This window comes from Carassius auratus, unplaced genomic scaffold (genome assembly GCF_003368295.1).
Source record: "Carassius auratus strain Wakin unplaced genomic scaffold, ASM336829v1 scaf_tig00214392, whole genome shotgun sequence".
NCBI lineage: Eukaryota > Metazoa > Chordata > Actinopteri > Cypriniformes > Cyprinidae > Carassius > Carassius auratus.
In genome coordinates, this window is record NW_020527641.1 from 26,125 (window position 1) to 45,281 (window position 19,157).

The 19,157-nt window shown below is 36.0% G+C and overlaps 1 pseudogene; it reads right to left on the reverse strand.

Annotated features, from left to right (window-relative positions):
* LOC113091943 (low-density lipoprotein receptor-related protein 1B-like) overlaps positions 1-19,157 on the reverse strand; it is a 57,760-nt pseudogene that overhangs the window by 14,835 nt on the left and 23,768 nt on the right.

Here is a 19,157-nt window from a genome sequence, read left to right on the forward strand (position 1 = left end):
CGCTGAGGACATCAAACCTAAACTTTTAGCTTTTGCTGGCAGTGCACAAGTCTCTCCACCAGGCTAGATCTCTGACTTTAATGAGTCAGTGGGGACTGGCTCAGCTGCCCCTCAAAAACAAACCCACCAGAAAAGAAAGATCTTTTTGAGGTTGTGAGACCATTATCACAACCAGATAACAAAGAGCAACCAAGACCAACAGCAGACGAGGCCAGCTTCTGAGAAGACAGTATATCAGAAAGCCACAAATGCAATGCATGGGGAGGCAAATTAATGGGCATAACATTTTTAGAGAGTGTGATTTGTCTCAGTGAGATGCACAGAACACTAATGAGGAAACCATACTTTCACCTTAGGTAAAAAAAATAAAAATAAAAACAAAAATAACACTTTTTTGAGAAACTGTGGCTGTAAATACATCAACACTTGTGATTCACAGTCAATTGAACTTGGATTACTGCTTTCATTTTAGACATATGAACAGGACACGGTAAGAGTCTCAATATACTCTTTATGCAACTGTCAAAGGATATCACTCTGACCTTCAAAACACTTCACAAAGAATTTTCTTTCAAAAATCCGCTAGAAGCAGCAAGCCTGAATCTAAAAAAAAAAAAAAAAAAAAAAATTCTCGTAGGATCCACAAAAATAACCCCTAAAAGAACCATTTCTTCATTCTCCAAGCTGTATAAGAGAGAGAAAAAGGCACTGAATAGAAAACGTTTAGAGAAATAGTGTTCTCTTACCATCCCGCTGCTTGAAACGATGAGAGATCAGCACATTTGTTGTTTTTTCAATAGCCAAGTCAAGAGGTTCAACTGTTTTTTTGCCATATTTGTGGATTCTGAAAACTTCATTTTTCAGTCCTGTTCCATAAATGTAATCCTCAAAAATGTCTATTCTATATGGTTGTGATATTCCTGTGCAGGCATGAAGTGAGGCAAAGACATTAGACAAACAGAATATTCTACAACAATTAAATGGTTAACGATTTCAGGAAAAACTAGATAAAGTACAGGAACAAAGCACAATACTATCAGATTCCCTTTTAACTGCTCTTCTCACCTTGCTTGCCATCGATTACCACCAATGGGTCTGAGCCATCGAAACGGACACTGCCAATGACAGAGAGCTCGGCATCGGCCCAATACACACGCTGGCTGAAGTAATCAATCGCCAACCCTACAGATAAATGACGGGAAGAGAGTTATTTCCATAATAAGATCTTGGCACAGAATGTTAAGAAACATCACATATTTAAACACTGACACATCCATGTTGGCAGGGTTTACATTACTAAAGCATTACACAAAAGCAATGAACCAATAAACCAATTCAGGAAAAAAGAATAGGTTATTAATAACCAAATCTGTAACGTGTTTCTAGACCTGTCAGAGCAGTTTCATTCATCTAGGTCATGTGAGACTGTACTAGGACTGCAAAATGTTTTTAAATAGCATCAAACTGGAATAAACAGAACCTTGCTGTTTATGTGAATGTGGTGCTAAATTGAACTTTTTATATCGTTAAATAACCTTTAAGGAGCCCTTGCTTCAATGCGGACATATTCAGTACAAAAGCTTCAGATCTGTGTCCTTTTGCTCTTCCTGAAATAAACTCAGCAAAAGTTTGTCCCATATTTCTTGGAGTTAGTGCTGCTTGACTCATTATATTTCCTCTCTTGATTAAAGACTCGGATGTAGCATTTTTGTTCCTTTTCTAGAGATGATGGATTCCTAAAGCTGCACTGGAGGCGTAATATTGGCCCCTATAAAGGAGGCCATGGTTAAATGTAGCGGTGCTTAGTGTTTCCCTGAGGAACACGCCTGCAGGTTTACCTAAAGGCATTGCATCTAAAACATTCCCTAAAACTCTGAAATGAGAAAAGTGTTGTGAAATACTGAAACAGGATATGAGACCAACAAGCTTCTACACAAATGCATTCAGACCTTGACCTCATCTCTTTAGAAAGATCCAAAACAACAGCAACCTTTCATTTATCACACTCACAAAAAACAGCTGAGGACTGAGGAAGGAAAGAGATCATGCACATCACACTGAAAAACACAAAAAACATACCTGTGGGTCTCCTAAGGTTCTTGTCCAGTAGCACTCTACGCATGGATCCATCCATCGCACTCTCCTCTATGTGTGAGTGGTCGCCTATTACTGACCAATACATCATCCTGAAACAGGTCAAATCTTTACTTGGAAAATACATACAGATGTGGCCATTAAGAATGCACATTTTTTACTCTATTTAAAAATTATTTCAGAAATTCAGAATTTGAAATATTTTTCTATTAAAATAGATTTTCAATTTCGTATTTTCACATTTTGAAACACGCTCCTACCCTTTGACTGGATTGACAGTGATGGCGTAAGGCTCTCCCGCAATGTCAGTTATCAGACGGGTGCAGTTGGGTCCCTTGAGTTGACCGACATTAATAGAGTATCTAAGCTTGGTCCAGTGAGCTGTGTAATAACTGAACCAGTGCATCCTAGAGTGGTCTGTCCAGTAGATATTTCCAGTCACCCAGTCAGCTGATACATCTCTGGGTCTGCGAAAGTCTGGACACTGCAAAAGTCACCCAGATAACAAAGTGATTCCCATGTGGGCCAAGACATCACGGACTATTTAAGATTCCAGGATAACAGGTATAGGAGAAAATGATTCCTAAAAACTGTGGTAAAAACTTCAGAGACCGTTCTTGGATTTAGGGATAAAATGTAGTAATTAAAGTTTGGAGATAAATATTCTTTTGTTGAAATATTAAATGAAAACAAACAAATCAAGAGAAGATCAACATATAATGTACTCGTCTGAAATCTCTTTGTTCATAAAATAGAAGTAAAATACACAAATTATGGAGTTTGCACTGACTAATTTAAATTAAAGTACACATACACAAACATAGATTGAATGTTTTTAGTATTCAGCTGTTATTAAACGTAGTATACAGCACAGAATTAATAAATTAATTAAAAGGAAGATTAAAATAAACTTTGAAGGTGGGGGGGGGGGTAATATTCCTGAGAAAATATGATAAAGGACTCCACACAAGACCCACAATACTTACTATAATGCCAACATTTGTTTTAGTTTGACTCCTGTTTAGGATATCTTTGTAAAAAAGTCCACCGGGATTAAACTGAGTAGCCCAGATAAACTTTTGTTGGTGATACAGAGCATCCATCCCAATGATGCGGGCATTTTCTTCAATGCGAGCATGTACTTTGTGTCCATGGCTCTGGTTAAATGGATACACAAAACTTCGGATTTCAGTGTCATTAGCTATGTAGAGCACTCGATCTTCTGGTCCTGCCCGTTGAGTTATTAATATGCAAAAAAAATGAAAAGTGGCTAAATTCCATTTAGGGTTTAAGACAACAGTTTGACAATTACAGATGCAAATAAATCATTCTAGCACAGCAATATGCATTCTAATCCATCAGTAATCTTTAATTCAAAGTCAGTAATTTAAAGAAAGACAATACACTGTATAGTTCTTAAAACATTCAGAAATATAAATGTACCACAGAATTACTACTTATGTTTGAAATGGCTTAAAATGTATATTTAGGCCCTGTGTGTTCAGGTAATGTATGAAAAGATCTACTTAGTCATTCACAGTCTAAAATAAAATCTCAGAGTGAAGCTAAAGGTCAAGTCAATAGAAGATATAGATCCTTACCTTTTGCTATGCAGCTACCATTCATATCCTTATAGTTTTTGTCACATGTACATTTGTATGATCCTTTTGTGTTTGTGCAATAGTGAGAGCAAGTGCCAATATTAAGACACTCATTGATTTCTACAAAAAAAAGAGAAGAACAAAAGTCAGATTTCGAGGATTTTTTTTTTTTTAATGGAAACTGTGTGATGCTCACTATGTTGCTTTTTTTACACATGCTGAGTGCTTGAAAATAAAACGTCTGATGTGGTCTGCTCACTGCATCTCATTGATCTTTATTCCCAGAAAAAAAAACAAAAAACATTTCAGTAGGTTAAGCATTTTCAGGAGCTTAAACTTGACTTTTGCCTCTGGTTTGGTCTGACCACACAGAGAGGAAAACACTGATCCTTGACAAATTCTGATCCTTGAACAATTCTAGCTATTTCCAGCCAGCTGTGGACCACTATACACAGACTTGATGTAAAGAACAGGCATTTTGAATCTTAGAAAATGTGTGGAAAACATTGAAATGATAAAATGACTGACAGGACAGAACCAAAAAGTGTACAATTTGTGCACCACTAGCAAGCAGAACTGACAAAATAATGACTGTTTTCAAACAAGTACAAAACATTCCCCAATCTACCATGTTTGGACAAACGAGGCCACACTTGGGTCATTGGTTTGGGCAAGTTTCAGAGATATTTCCCCTGGATTGATTTTTAGAAGACATATTTACTTTTGACAGCATATAAAGTAGCTTATCCTGCTGTGTGTATGGTTGTTATGTGTAATAATTGTATTAAAACAAAGAAGAAAATACAGGTCATACTTTATTTTAGGGTCCAATTCTCACTATTAACTAACCATTAACTATGACTTTTGCCTCAATTAACTCCTTATTTGCTGCTTATTAATAGTTTATAAGGTAGTTGTTAAGTTGAGGGTATTGGGTAGGATTATGGATGTCATGCATTATATGTACTTTATAAGCACTAATAAACAGCCAATATGTTAATAATAGACTTGCTAATAAGCAATTAGTTATTAGTGTGAAATGGACCCTATACTAAAGTGTTACCGAAATACATTCATTTAATAAATGCATTACAATAAATCCTCAATCTATTTAATTACATACATACACTGTTACACTGTTATGTGCTAAAGGGCATAAGTATGTCTAAAACAACATAATTACTATATCCCATTGATACATTAGATATATCAAAAATAGAGAAATTCATTACAAAGATTTCACTACAAAGACTGTAGTTCTGTTTGGTGCCACAGGTATGGCAGAAATCGCACATTTCACCCTTAAATTGAAAGTCTAAATCCACATTCCCCCCTCAGATAAAGCAGCGAATCATTTTTTCTGAACGCTAACAGAATCAGGGAAGATAGTCTGACAGTACCTTCACACTTTCTGCTTCTGAGATTTCTCTGAAAGCCAGGTTTGCAGTGGCAAATTGCATTTGTGTTTGTATGATTGCACACTGCATCCTCCCCACATGGATTCATCCTCTTTCCACATATGTCTCCATTTGAAGCTGGAATAAGAGAGAGAGAGAGAGAGCTTTGAAGTGACATACTTTATACTTGCAGCCAACTGTCACAGTGCATGATGGGATTTTTTTTGTCTTTTGATGCTTGGTCATAGCCAACAAATAAATTATGTATAAGAAAAAGAAAAGAAAAAAAAAAAACTCATCTGGAAGATATAACAATTTGATAACAATTTCAGACGTACTACAACACATTTCCATGTAAACCACCAAGAATGCCTTTAATCTGAAAATATTGCTTGTTTTGCAACAGATTAATCGGAGAGATTTGGTATTGCATGCAATTTAGTACACATACAAGCCTTGCAGTCCTGTTCATCTGATCCTCCATCTCCACAGTCATCAAACAGGTCGCACTGCAGTTGTGCGGGGATACATTTACGATTACTGCAGGTAAACTCAGCCTTCCCACAGGGCTTGGGCCTAGATGACACAGGCTCTGATTTGGGACCCATAGGAAAGAAGAAAAAACACATCCATTTCAATCCAAACTTTAGCTGGCACCTTATTCATCACCACCCAAAGAGTCTTCAATTGAATTAACATGCGAGAGATTAATGAGCACTACATATCCAAACAACCTCAGGAACTGCTAGCAAAACAATAAAATCACTAAAATCTAGACTAGAGCCTTTATTTGTCAATTAAAAAAAAAACATAAGGCACAGAAGATGGATTTCCCATTGTGCTGGTGAGGATAAAGGTATCATCAGAGACTTGTGAATGAGCCTACCACATTCATCTTCATCTGAGTTGTCCCCACAGTTATCCACATTGTTACAGATTTGATCAAGCCGTAGACACACTCTGTCATTTCTGCAGCGATATGGCCTTGCTGGTGGACAAGGTAGTTTGGCTATAGAAATTAAAACAAAATGTTACTGTATACAGTATGTGCAGATTTATGTGTTTGGTAATGCAATTGGCTGCTTATATATATATATATATAATTATATATATATATATATAGTCAAAAGTTTGAAGAACATTATTTTTAAATGTTTTTAATGTCTCTGACCAATGGTCCATTTGATTAATAATAAAAAAACTGTAAAACATTAATATTGTAAAATATTATTGCAATATGAAATAACTATTTTGTATGTTAATATATTTTAAAATCAGATTTATTTCTGTTATTAAAAGGAATTTTTAGCATCGTTACTCCACTCTCCAGTGTCACATAATCCTTTAGAAATATTTTAGAACTATTTTTACAAGTACCCTTCTATTGGAACCTGGAACCACTAGTATAAATTATGTATTTAATTTGTAATTCAGCCAATGACCCTAACATACAAAATGGAGTTTAACATCAGAAAACTCAAAGAGTTTTTTCCATCAACACAAGCCTTTCAGTTCTGAATCAGAGTTCAGCAAGCAAAAAGTGCCACAGTAGGTCATGCAGTTCCACTGGGAGAGATGAATATCCTACCGCACATCTTGGAGTCTTCATCAGAGTTGTCGCCGCAGTCGTCCTCACCATCGCACACCCACACATGCAGCTTACACAGAGTGTTGTTGCAGATGAACTCATCGGGGCGACAGAAGAAAGCATCTGAATAAACAACATCAAACTGGTTTTAAACTGCAACACAAAGATATTTTGCTGAATTAAACAGACAACCTGATTGAACACATAGTCGAAGCTATGAAAACTGCCTCAGAAAAGTTCTATTAATTCACTAATATAGTACCAATGTCATGTATCAATATAAAAGATTCCTAACGTTTTTTAGTACAGTTGCTGGTTAGTAGTTAGTCCTCATACCATGACCACAGTTCTCCTCATCGCTGTGATCCACACAATCGAACACGTCATCGCAGCGCCATCGTTTAGGGATGCAGTGAGCATGGTTTTTGCACAGAAACTCATCTTCTCTGCACTCCTTGACACAGTCCATCTGGTGTGAGAACAACAACGAAAGCCCAAAAAACTTTCAAGAAGAAGACTTTGCTGCACTGGTGAAGTAAGAAAATCTCTGTTTCCATGGAGTCAAACATGAGTCCAGTACACAAGATGTTCAAAAAATGTCATGTTTCAAATACGATGCATGTTTCTCTCACAGTGAATTCAATCATGTTATTGCTTGTGTGATGCACATATCATCAAATACGAATATCTTGTACTTGTGATTTATGTAATGTACAGTATGTTTTTAGTTTTGCATCTTTTGATTACTGTATCTGATTAAATTAATACTTTTTTGACAGTTTGTCAGACCATTCCTGTCAACCTAGTTAAAGGTGGTAAGTAGGGAACCTATGAAATTATAATTTATTTTCTTAATATTCATGGATATTATTATGGTATTATATAAATTTAACAACTTGCTCTGCTGCTGATCAACTTTTCCTTTTAAGCTCAATCTTACCTCTTTTTTTCATGTTTCAATCAGAAATTCTTCAGATTATGGAAGCAAAATGGGTTTTGAATGTTTTTTCTTGTTGATTTTTCATCTTGAACTGACTGACCAGTTTGTCCACTTTTATCTGCTGTGATCTGATTTTTCAGAGAGGTTTTATAGTGGCCAGTTGTATCCATCTTAAATCTTTTTCCAATATATCTACTTGTACATGTCTTTGTTTTTGTTTCACGACTGAACTTATGCTCAGTTTCTGAAAGAGGAGCGCTTGATGTAAGGTGAGAAGGTCTTGCTAGAGGACTGACCTCATCAGAACTGTCCAGACAGTTGTCATGTCCATCACACCTCAGGCTGGCAGACACGCAACCTCCGCTGGCGCACACATACTCATTTAGAGAGCAGGAAGGAAGCACTGCAAAACAGATGACGGGTAAAAATGTACCCTTACATACACAACAGATGTGTATAGGAAGGGTGAGGCAAGATGTGTCAGCTGTGTTTTTTTGCATGTCTATGTACATTTTCAGTGCATCAAGGAAAAAGGTTGTCAAAACCAATTTATCCAGGTCTAAAAATATATCAAACATGATGTTGAATTGCCACTGTATTAAACATTTAAATTTGATTTGGTTAAAGGTTAGTCATAATTTCTTACATTTTTTTTTTAATTGCAGCTGTAGGGTAAACGTCACCAGATTTCATAGCAACAAATAGTGAGCTCATATTCAAAATAGAAATACTATTAGAAAATGTTACAAACTGTTTAACTAAATTCAGATATTCTGATTAATGTGCAAAAAAACAAATATGATTTTGGAATTGGAATGGGACACATCTTAGTTCAAAAAGCAAAATGCACATAAAAAACTGAGGCATCTAAATAAGTTTTTAGGTTAAATTAAACTTTAACTAAGAAGTTAACACACTAGCTGACTAAGGCACTTGTATTTATTATGCACAAAATTTCTGAAAGATAAAAAGTGAGCTACAGCATTTTAACTTATCAGACAATGTAATCATAAAACATTTAAAGCTGAAATTTTTATTTACACACTGTCTTCCATCCCAGGTTAATGTGCAGAGACAACCATAAGTAAGGCTACGCTGATACGACAACGATGTAGCCAAAAAATGAAAAAGTTTTTCCGTATGCACAACGTTTTCGAAACGATTCGTGTTTACACATACCTGCGAAAACAGCTAAAAACGCTGTATTATATATGCCAGCCAATAGTTGGCGCTGTCACCTTGTTAGTAAACAGTACTTTAGGGAAGTGATGATTATATGTTGTATATGAGGCATCTTCACTGTTGGCTGTACTATTGGTGAAGTAAATCCACACTTTGCTGAAGAACCTTTAGCAAACCCTTGAACAGCAACATCAGTGCCATGTATTGTTCATGCTTGCCTTTAAAATCGACACATACTGCGCATGTCTACATACCAAACATGTATAAAAAAATAACAAACAAAAAAAACCCTTATTCAAAGATTGGATTGATTCCTGTATTGGGTGTTTACAGGGAACCAATAATGGTTTTTCGTTTTCAAAAATATGCGTTTTAAGTGCCCAAAACACCATTGTTGTGTAAACGAACAGGCAAAATGCATAAAAAGTTTCCAGTTTTTGGCTGAAAACATTGTCGTGTAAATGGTTTTATATGTTTTATTAGACAAAAAAGTGCAAATATGTTTGGTTCTCACCAGCTATGACAAAATGTTTGAGAATCTCAAGCATTGGTGCATTGGCGTGAGTTTGGAGCTGGAATATGAGTTTGAAAGGAAATGTTTAGGGAAATAATAAGAACGTTCTGAATGTTTGGTAATGTTAGTGGTGCAGAAATGATACACTTCAGCTCTAAAGACCCCCAAATCTGATAAAGCTACCTGTTCCGAGGCAATTTCTCTCATCTTCCCCCGTCTTACAGTCTTCCTGGCCATCGCACAACCATTTACGGGAGATGCAGAGATTGTTGTGGCATTGAAACTGATCCTCTGCACAGTGAGTCTCGCAATCCTTCTGAAAATGCACAAACCAAGGGGAAACTTACTACATTGTCATCTTTGTTATACATCGTTTTTATTATTTTCAGGCTTGTCACTTTAATACTCTGGGAGGCAGTCAGGACAGAATTTCAAGTTTTGTAAATCACATTTGAAAAATATCCACTATCTTTCATGACTTTCTGATGAAGCCATACGAGTATGAAGACTAATGTATATGAAAACTAAGATTAAACAGCTTTGAGATAATTAGCTCAAAGGCAATGTCTGAGAAAAGAAAGACAACTGCTGTGATGTCCTTGAATGACATCTAGCATTCACTGACCTCATCTGAATTATCAGCACAGTCATAGTCACCATCGCAACGGAAGCGTGCTGAGATACAGTCCCCACTGGTGCAGGCAAAATCCTTATGATTACAGGTCACTGGCTCTGCAGTGAAAAGAGCAGAATAAGACAGCTAAAGCGGCACAGCTACCCTGACCATGCCCTGTGAAAATGCATTGAAAACACTGAAGTAAACCTGCGCAGAGGACAGCACTGAGGCAGAATCAAAACTGCTAAAGTGGCCTCACACTTGGACATGAGTTGGCATTGTACCATCTGTTACCAAGGTTCTTGAAAGTTTGCCAAGAACTTAAAAGGAGCTATTTGCAGACTAATCAGCAATTAGAATATCTAAAAGGGCTGTTCTCGAAGAGAGTCCACAGGCTCTAATGGCTGGAAAAACATGTTGGGTGGTTAGAAAAATCTGTTAATATAAACTGTTTGAAATTGGTTGTTGATTTAACAACATTATGTACGAAAAAGGGCCATTAAAGTAAAGGCATTTTGGACATTATACATGCTCATTATTTACTCTGGCTCCTGTCAAACCCACATGCTTGTATTTTTTAACAATAATTTTAAAAACTATAAAAAAAACACAAAGACAAAGACTGCATTTATTTGATAAAAATATGTAAAAACAGCACCACCATTTAGTAAATATTTCGTTTTAATTATTATTTATAAAATATTAAATTATTAATATTACTTCAGTGTTCAGTCCCACAAGATCCTTCAGAAGTCATTATAATATGCTAATTTAGTGCTAAAAATAATTTATTATTATTATTAATGTTAAAAATGGTAGTCTTGCTTAATATTACTGCAGCTGGAAACTGGAGGAGATCTGCAATTATTCCAAAATTATTGGCTATTTTTATTTGCCAAAATACCATTATATGATAATAGTATCAACTTATTTTTAAAAATGGATAGTCTTAAAATTTATAAATCATTCTATCAACACAATTCAAAACTTTTATACATGATTTGTTAATTAACATAAAATAAATTCTAAACATTTTGTCAATAAATAGCCAATTAAAAGATACATTTTTAATGAGCAATTACATAGATCACCTCCTCTTTAGTTTCAAAACATTTTTCCCCCTTCTTGTTTTTTTCCAATTTGAAGTTTGACAGGCTATGATAACTACAAAAAGTCGTATGGAAAAAAAACATATGGGTTTGGAATACAAGTAAAAAAAAAAAAATGACATGGCATAAAAGACATAAATAGTTAATCTTTCTTTGGGGCAATGTGGGCAAGATCAGAAGTGAATACACAAATGGTAAACAAACATTAAAAAAATATATATATCTTCAAATAGTCTGAGAAACTGGCCTCTGAAGATCCTACACAATGTTTCTTGACAGTTAAAACAATTTAGTACAAACCCGAGTGTGGAAAAAGCTTTATTGTGCTCAGAGAGATGAGAGCGACTCACTGCAATGCTCCTCATCGGAGTTGTCTCCACAGTCATTCTGGCTGTCACATCTCCAGTGGTCCGGGATGCAGTTGTTATTCTCACAGCGAAATTCATGAGGTCCGCAGGTCTTTTCATCTTTTTCATCAGACACAAACAAACACACGGATGAAAATGGCTTCAAAAGTGCATGAATATTAATGCAGTGCTACCGCATTTCGACACATAATCATCATTTCCTCAGGGTTCTGGATCTGACACCAAGTTCAAAACATGCCCACACTCAAGAGGCTAACGCACCATAAGATGAGATACCTGACTGAGCTGCAGATAGCTCCCATCCTCAATAACCAGAACACTTGACACGTAACATCAAACACATCGTCACCTGGGCACACGTCTACGATGAACGTTTTTTCCAAAGTAAGTGTAGTGTTTATGTTATATAACCTAAAAACTTTCTGTGGTGTTAGAACCCAGACGAATTGTTAATGAACAGACATAAGGACCACATCATCTGACCAAAACGTTGGTTATTTTTGGTTACAAAAGAACACAGGCTAAGAGAAGCAAACTGCAAATACTTGCCAGTTTTTTATAAGTGAGAAATAATAAAAGAGCATCCTAGAATAACTCCTTGTTTAAATGTTCTCTAATGTGGCGCAGGCATGTAGTGATAGAAAGAATCCAAAAGGAACGTCTAGAGAAAATGGCATCTGAGGAAAAAAAAAAAAATACTGCTTTTTGTTTGAGAGATGATTCTTAGTTACAATAATTAAAACTGTGTGGCAAACACTAATGAATGATACAACAAAGCAGCCAGTGCAAACGATATAGTCTTTTGAGATAAAACAATGCATTTTCATGTCAAGATAGAATTTGCCTACTGATCTTACAACATGTACACGAGTTTCCACTTATTTCCGTATGATTGTAATTCCCAATATGACTAAAAGTGAACTGGGAAGTATCAATAAAGCTCACCTGTTAAGTTAATTACACCATTTCACATAAATTGGCAAGATATAGATCTATAATTACTTGCAGGCTGTTGTAGATAAAGTGCATCACATCTGGAAAATCAGTGGAGAAACCAGAGGAGCCTGTCACAGCTCAATTACAAAGTGACCCCTGTACTGTCCCACTGATGTGTCACTCATTTGGGGGATTTTCCCCGATAACAACATCAGATATGTTCAGCCAATGCCATCAAAACAATTTTCTTAATCAAATTCCGACAGCGTGATATTTCCCTTGCAAGAGCCAAGCTATTGATTTCATTTCTTTTGTTGACTGATATGAGCCATGTCACAGTGTTATATATACATCATATATTGAGGACGATTACCTTTAAGACATCCACTTAGTGGCTGTGTCCACACTGCAAATAAATAATGATTTTCTGCAATGATGTGAGAGTAAAAAAGCAACAACATCAGTGTGCAATATAGATCTTTAATAAGTCTAATGTTTGAGAGTTAGACCTCTTTGTCAAGGGAATCTTCAGATGAATCATTAATGAGGTTCAAAAGACTATGGCTCCGATCCAAAACTTAGTGAGCTGCTCACAAACAGTAGGCAGCCTATTTAAGGCATGTTCCAAAAGCATCTTTTATCTTTACCCTTTTTACAAAATGTACTTGTAGGTTTGCAAAAGTGTACAGTACAAACTGTATGTGTAATGATTTACATTTAATCATTTAGCATTTTATTTTTATAATAAATAAAGATAATACAAATTAGAAAATTCCTACTATAAATTCAGCTTTGCCATCATAGGAATACATTTTAAAACATTAAAATAGAACAGTTAATTTATATTGTAAAATGATTAATGTTATTTTTTTTTATTAATCAAATAAATGTGGACTTCCTTCATAATGCCCAAAAATCTTACCACCCCCAAACTTTAGAACTTCTGTATTTTTTTAAATTAAGAAAAAAAAACTGCTTAGAATTTTGTGTTTATTAGAACATCACGTATTTAGCTTTAGCTACATGCTAAAGGGAAGCTCTGCTGAAATCAACTGTGAATGAAGTCTCCTGTGTATTTTGTTTGATGAACATTATTTATATGCAGCCTGGAGTTGCTGCCTGAGCAGAGTGTTCCAAATCTGTCATTTACGAGGTTACAATTCAATTAGGATTCTGTCATAGAGTGAAGCTGCTTATAGAGACATGTAGGTGAACCTCTACTGTATATTGCGATTTTTCAGTATAGATCAAATGATTGGTACTAATAAAATGAGGTACACAGCTTGTTTGTTAAATATAGAGAAATACTTGAAGCAAAATATGCCTAGCGAACCCTCAGAAATTGTTTTGCCAGTGTATCGCCACTTTAAATGTCTGAAACACAGAGTCGAGGAAGAATGCAATATGTGAGGCCACCGCTGATGTGGCACTGTCAAACTAAATCAGGCATTCAGGCAACAAAACAGGCCCAGGGGAATTGTTACAAGCCACAGCTAATAAAAGCCGAGTGGTTCATGATTAAAGCTGGCTTCACTCCATCAGAGAGAGAGAGAAGACTGCGGGAGCATACAGAATTGACATTAGCCCCAATCAGACCTTCAGACGGGTCTGCACGTGTGGCTGACCAAGGCTCTGATTTGTGAATAATAACTGCGGCTCACTCACCACAATTGGCCTCGTCAGAGCCATCAGCACAGTCTGGGTCTTCGTCACACACCCAGAGCTTTGAGATGCAATGCATGGTGGCCTTGCACTGGAACTGGTCAGGAGAACATGTGCTCTCAGCTGGAACATTAAGGCAGAAAATAGCAGGTTATTTACGAGGCCAGTGAAAAGCTATTGTAAGGAAAAAAACAGTCAAAACTTTTGGTACTTGTAAAGGTCATGCATATGATTCAATAAAGGAAGAATATATGTGACATCTTCAATTTCTTTCACTACAATATGACAAGGTCTTCTGCAATTACCATCCAAGAATAGAGGAAATTACAGCCTAGAAGTTGTAGTCAAGGCTGGTGATGGGGAGTGATATATAGCATTTCTATAAGTAATTTTATGTTGCAGAGGTTATTTTATTTACTATGATTAAAATATCTTGATTTATTTATTTTTTGTATGTTGTATGAAGGTCAAATTAAAATGCCTAGGACTTTTTTTTTTAATGCCTAAGTCTTATACTTTTGCTACTTTTAAGATGTACTTTATGCATTGACTTTAGTGTTTTACTGTCTCAGGCTTCACTAGAAACACTCAATAATATTAATTTATTAATAAACAGTAAATTACATTAGCCTCACAAAGTCTAAAACTCATGTAAACCATGTTTATAGTATTAAAATATTTATGGCTTATATTGAGTTTTACACAAATGACCTTAGCGCCAAACAAATTCAAATTTGTGCTTTTGGAAATCAAGCTGGCAAAAGTTCCAAAGTGAAGTTATGCACACTTGAGGTGAAATCTGTGAAAATGTGAAAGAAAAATCAAGTTTTTTTTTTTTTTTTTTTTTATCACAGAACATGATTTTCATTGACTCTCAAGCTGTATAAAATTACGCTGAATAATACATTATATATTTGTATATGCCAAATATAACAAAATTTGTCTGTAGCACACTGTGCGTCGAAATTTAGAGCAAGTTTGAAAAATATTCAAAAATGTCCTTTCTAAAAGATTATAAACATTTCCACTCCAGTTGATTTTATTTCATAATGAAAATTATTGCTACCTTTTCCAGGAAAGGGCATTTTTTTTCAGAATACCTAATAAGCACCTGGCTATCCTTATAGCTCCCAAACCAGCCAACTCATTTTGTGGGATAAAAGCCACATTTGAGATCTGTCAGTCTGGATCATTAAATGCACAGGGGAAAAGCCAAATTTGGCAGAGTTCGAACAATTCTGTCACAACACCCCTTAGTTTATGAGAATGGGGCCCATTATTGTAGTGGTTAATGGAGGGAGCAGAAAGTGTCATGGCGTAGCTTACGGCAGTCTGTCTCGTCCTCGCCATCCCCACAGTCGTCCTGTCCGTTGCAGCGAAGATTTAATGGTATACACTTCTGCTTTCGGGTGCACTTGAACTGGCCTGACAGACAGATGTATGTATCTGCAAATGGGGGGAGATGATACAGTGCGAAAAACTGTTAGATACCCCATCAAGCTGGATCAATGCAACACCATCATCCATATTCCAGTTGAATTTGGTTGCTTCAGAAGTGACGGGATGCAATAAGAATAAAACTGAGATGATTGCAGAAACAATATTATTTGTGTTAAAAGCACTAAACGTCTCGAATCTTAAATCGGTGTTGGTCCGATACATCCCAATTACGATCGTTAAATGACAAAACACCCTGTCGTCTTTTTTAATACTTCTAAAGTGGATATCGATCATTTGATAGCGGCAAGAGTCTGTATAATTGAGCATTCAGAGACAGCTGTGCTAAAGAAGATTTGTTGCTGATGAAAATTCCAGGCAGATTTTTCTCGGTTGTGCTCGCCACATGCTTCACAGGAACTGAATTCTACAAGGGAGTCCCGATAGCCTTGCACAGAGAGAAAAAGCAACGGATCTGTCGATAAGAACGTGGCATTTAAGAACAGCTTTCATATGTATTATTCTGCTCACCACAGTTGGCCTCATCTGAGTTGTCCCCGCAATCATTCTCTCCATCGCAGATGAAGGGAGGTAAGGCACAAAGGCCAGTGCCGCACTGAAAACGCCCAGGCTGGCATTTGAATTCCGCTGCAAAAATTATGATTAACAGTGAACTCCGGAAGATTCAATGCAATTTGCACATAGGTGTGTGTTTTTTAAACCCGAGCGGTGCGAGGTTGCCTGAAATGGGCGAGTCAACCCACGTTCCATTATTTCTCTAAAAGCACTTCTACGATATTTAATGCCCCCTGCCCTTTAGCGAACAACAGAGGTTCCACCTATTAACAGCAGCTATTGGCAGCCTGTCATTTTCTGTTTGTACTGCTCAAGTGAATCACTAAGCCACAAAGTGCATCTAAAAACAAGCTCACTGGGAAACAAAAATGAAAGAGCGAAAGTTCTTCCTTTTGCATGACTTAAAGGTCAGTCTACTGTCAAGCTGTGAACTAGTTCATCTTCATACTGTTTGTAACAGCACTGGCATGTGGTTATCTGGGCCCATTGTAACTGGTGAGAATGGCATTTTTAGAAATGACAAAGTTTGCCCTTCTCCACTTGTTAGGAGTATAACTACTGCCTTTTGTTTTGCTACGCTGCATTGTGATACTGTCGTCGGCTGTGTAAAACAACGACTTTAAAGCTGCAATGTAATCACAATTTTTTTCTTCCATACTGTGATGCATGTTTAAATGAAAAAATAAAAAAAAGTTAATGGGTAAGGACTTGGTTTTGTCCATCGGTTGTTGCAAGTGCTTCACTTGCATTTGCGATTAAAAATAGATGTGCACAAATGGTCACACTTTATTTTAATGTCCAATTCTTGCTATTAACAAATAAATACCTACAACTTTTTGCGTCAATAAACTCCTAATTTGCTGCTTATTAATAATTAGCTAGTTAACTATTAGGTTTAGGTATTGGGTAGGATTAGAGATGTAGAATATGGTACTAATAAACAGCCAATACGTTAATAATAGGCATGATAATAAACAACTAATTAATAGTGAGAACTGGTCACTATACTAAAGCATTACCATAAAACTGTTAAATGTATTTAGAAGCAAATTTGTGTATAAAAAAGTCCTTGGAAAAAATATGCATTAAATCTAAATGAGTTTGCAGTCAACTGTAAGAAAGAGGCGGGTTTATGTGGACAACATGATTGGAGAATTATATCACTAGCGAAATGTGTTATTTCACCAAAAGTTTTAGGCATGACATCCTGACTAAACGTAAAAAAAAATTAAAGTATGTAAATAACTTAATATACTGTATATTAATGGATGACTTGTTCACAATAAGATCAATAAAAGCATTAAAAAAACAGAACTTCCATTTCATGCTGACTTTAAGACCAAGCAGAAGCTTCTGCCAAGCAGTTGTTTTGAATGAAAGTGCAAACTATAAACTGCAATCCAACACAGCTTGTGCTCATCTTCTAGTCTTGCCTTTCAGCAAATCAGAAAACCACATAATGCAATTAATATTCATGACCCAAGTTAGAGCTCTGAGCAGCTTACAGTGAACAACAAACAAAGAGCAAATTTGTCTGGCAAAAAACAGAATTTTTATAATCAGAGTTGTCACAAGGCCTTTCTATTGAACCTGTATGACAAAAACACAATACTGGTGGCATTCTTGAAAGATTCACTTTAAAGCCGGACTCATATGAGTGTAACCGTAGCAACTAGGCTTATAAAACGAGTCATAGAGGCTGATGAGATTTATAATGTGCCCCACGCACTTTTTGAATTGATCTTAAAACCCCTGGTTACGAAACTGCATGAAAATTACAAACTGTTCCAAACAAAAACAACAGTGCAGGCAGTGTAGGCTGGGTAACACTGGAAGCTAAGCACTCACGACAATCCGCAGGCTCATCAGACCCATCACCACAGTCATCTACCGTATCGCATTTCCACCAGAATGGGATGCATTCATCCGTTCCACAGCGGAACTGCAAAACAAGTCCACCGAATCGAAAAAGGTCAATCAGTTATGGGTAACACAAACTGGAACAATCATTTCAGTTCCGACTAATGACATGGAATCATCATTTTGGCATACAGACCTGGCTGGCCGTGCAGTTGGACAGGCACGTCTTGTTATCGGCAGCCAAGTAGAAGTTAGTCGGACAGGAGCATTTGTGACCTCCACCAGGAGAGAGTAAGCACAAGTGGCTACAGCCTCCATTGGCCACTTGGCACTGGTGTTTGGGGACTGGAAAAAGGGTGAAGAAATGGCTTGTGATTAGTTAGTAGTAGAATATTTATGCAGCTCTTGCCATAATGTATAAAATCTAAAAAAGGGAAATTATACAGAATAAAAGCACAGCAAATGTGTCCATAATATAATATAATATAATATAATATAATATAATATAATATAATATATACAGACTATTTTCATCCCATTCAAAACATAAAACAATCAAACAAACAAACAAATAAACAAAAAAAATTAGCAAGGAAACATTAATTTTTAAGTGACAGTAAAGACATTTATAACATTTTAAATTATTTATTTTTTAAATTTATATTTATCAGAAACAGTTTAATTCATAATTTTACTGTTAAAAAAAGAAAAAGAAATTACTAAAACAATTTTTTTTATAATATAATAAATATAATATAACTATGATTAGTTTATATACTTTACATTTTATAAACATTTTCAATATTTAAGTTTCTATAAATGACAAGAGCTGTGAGTAAATAATGACAGCATTTTCATTTTTGGACACACCAAGTGTAAAATCAATATAATATTTATCTAAAACGGCCTCTACCTTCAGGCTGGCGCAGTGGGTGGTAGACAATGACAGACTTAATGGCTTGCCATGAATTCAGGAGCTCGACAGCATTAGCACCGGTGGTCTTATGAGCTCGACGGAGAGATTTGGACTTCCCATCAGTCCAATAAATGAAGTCCTCGAAAAGTGTGAGCCCCATCACACCCTGGATGTGGTCGTGAGGAACTGTGGTAGAGAGTATCATACCATGTACCATCATAAAGTTGCATTACTGTATTTATAAGTGATTTACTCAGTCATTATCCTTCAACTATCAAATTTACTGTACTCTAGTCTAACTTTTGTGAATGTACTTTAAGTACAATGACAGATCTTTAATGTTATACTTTTTTGGCATGTT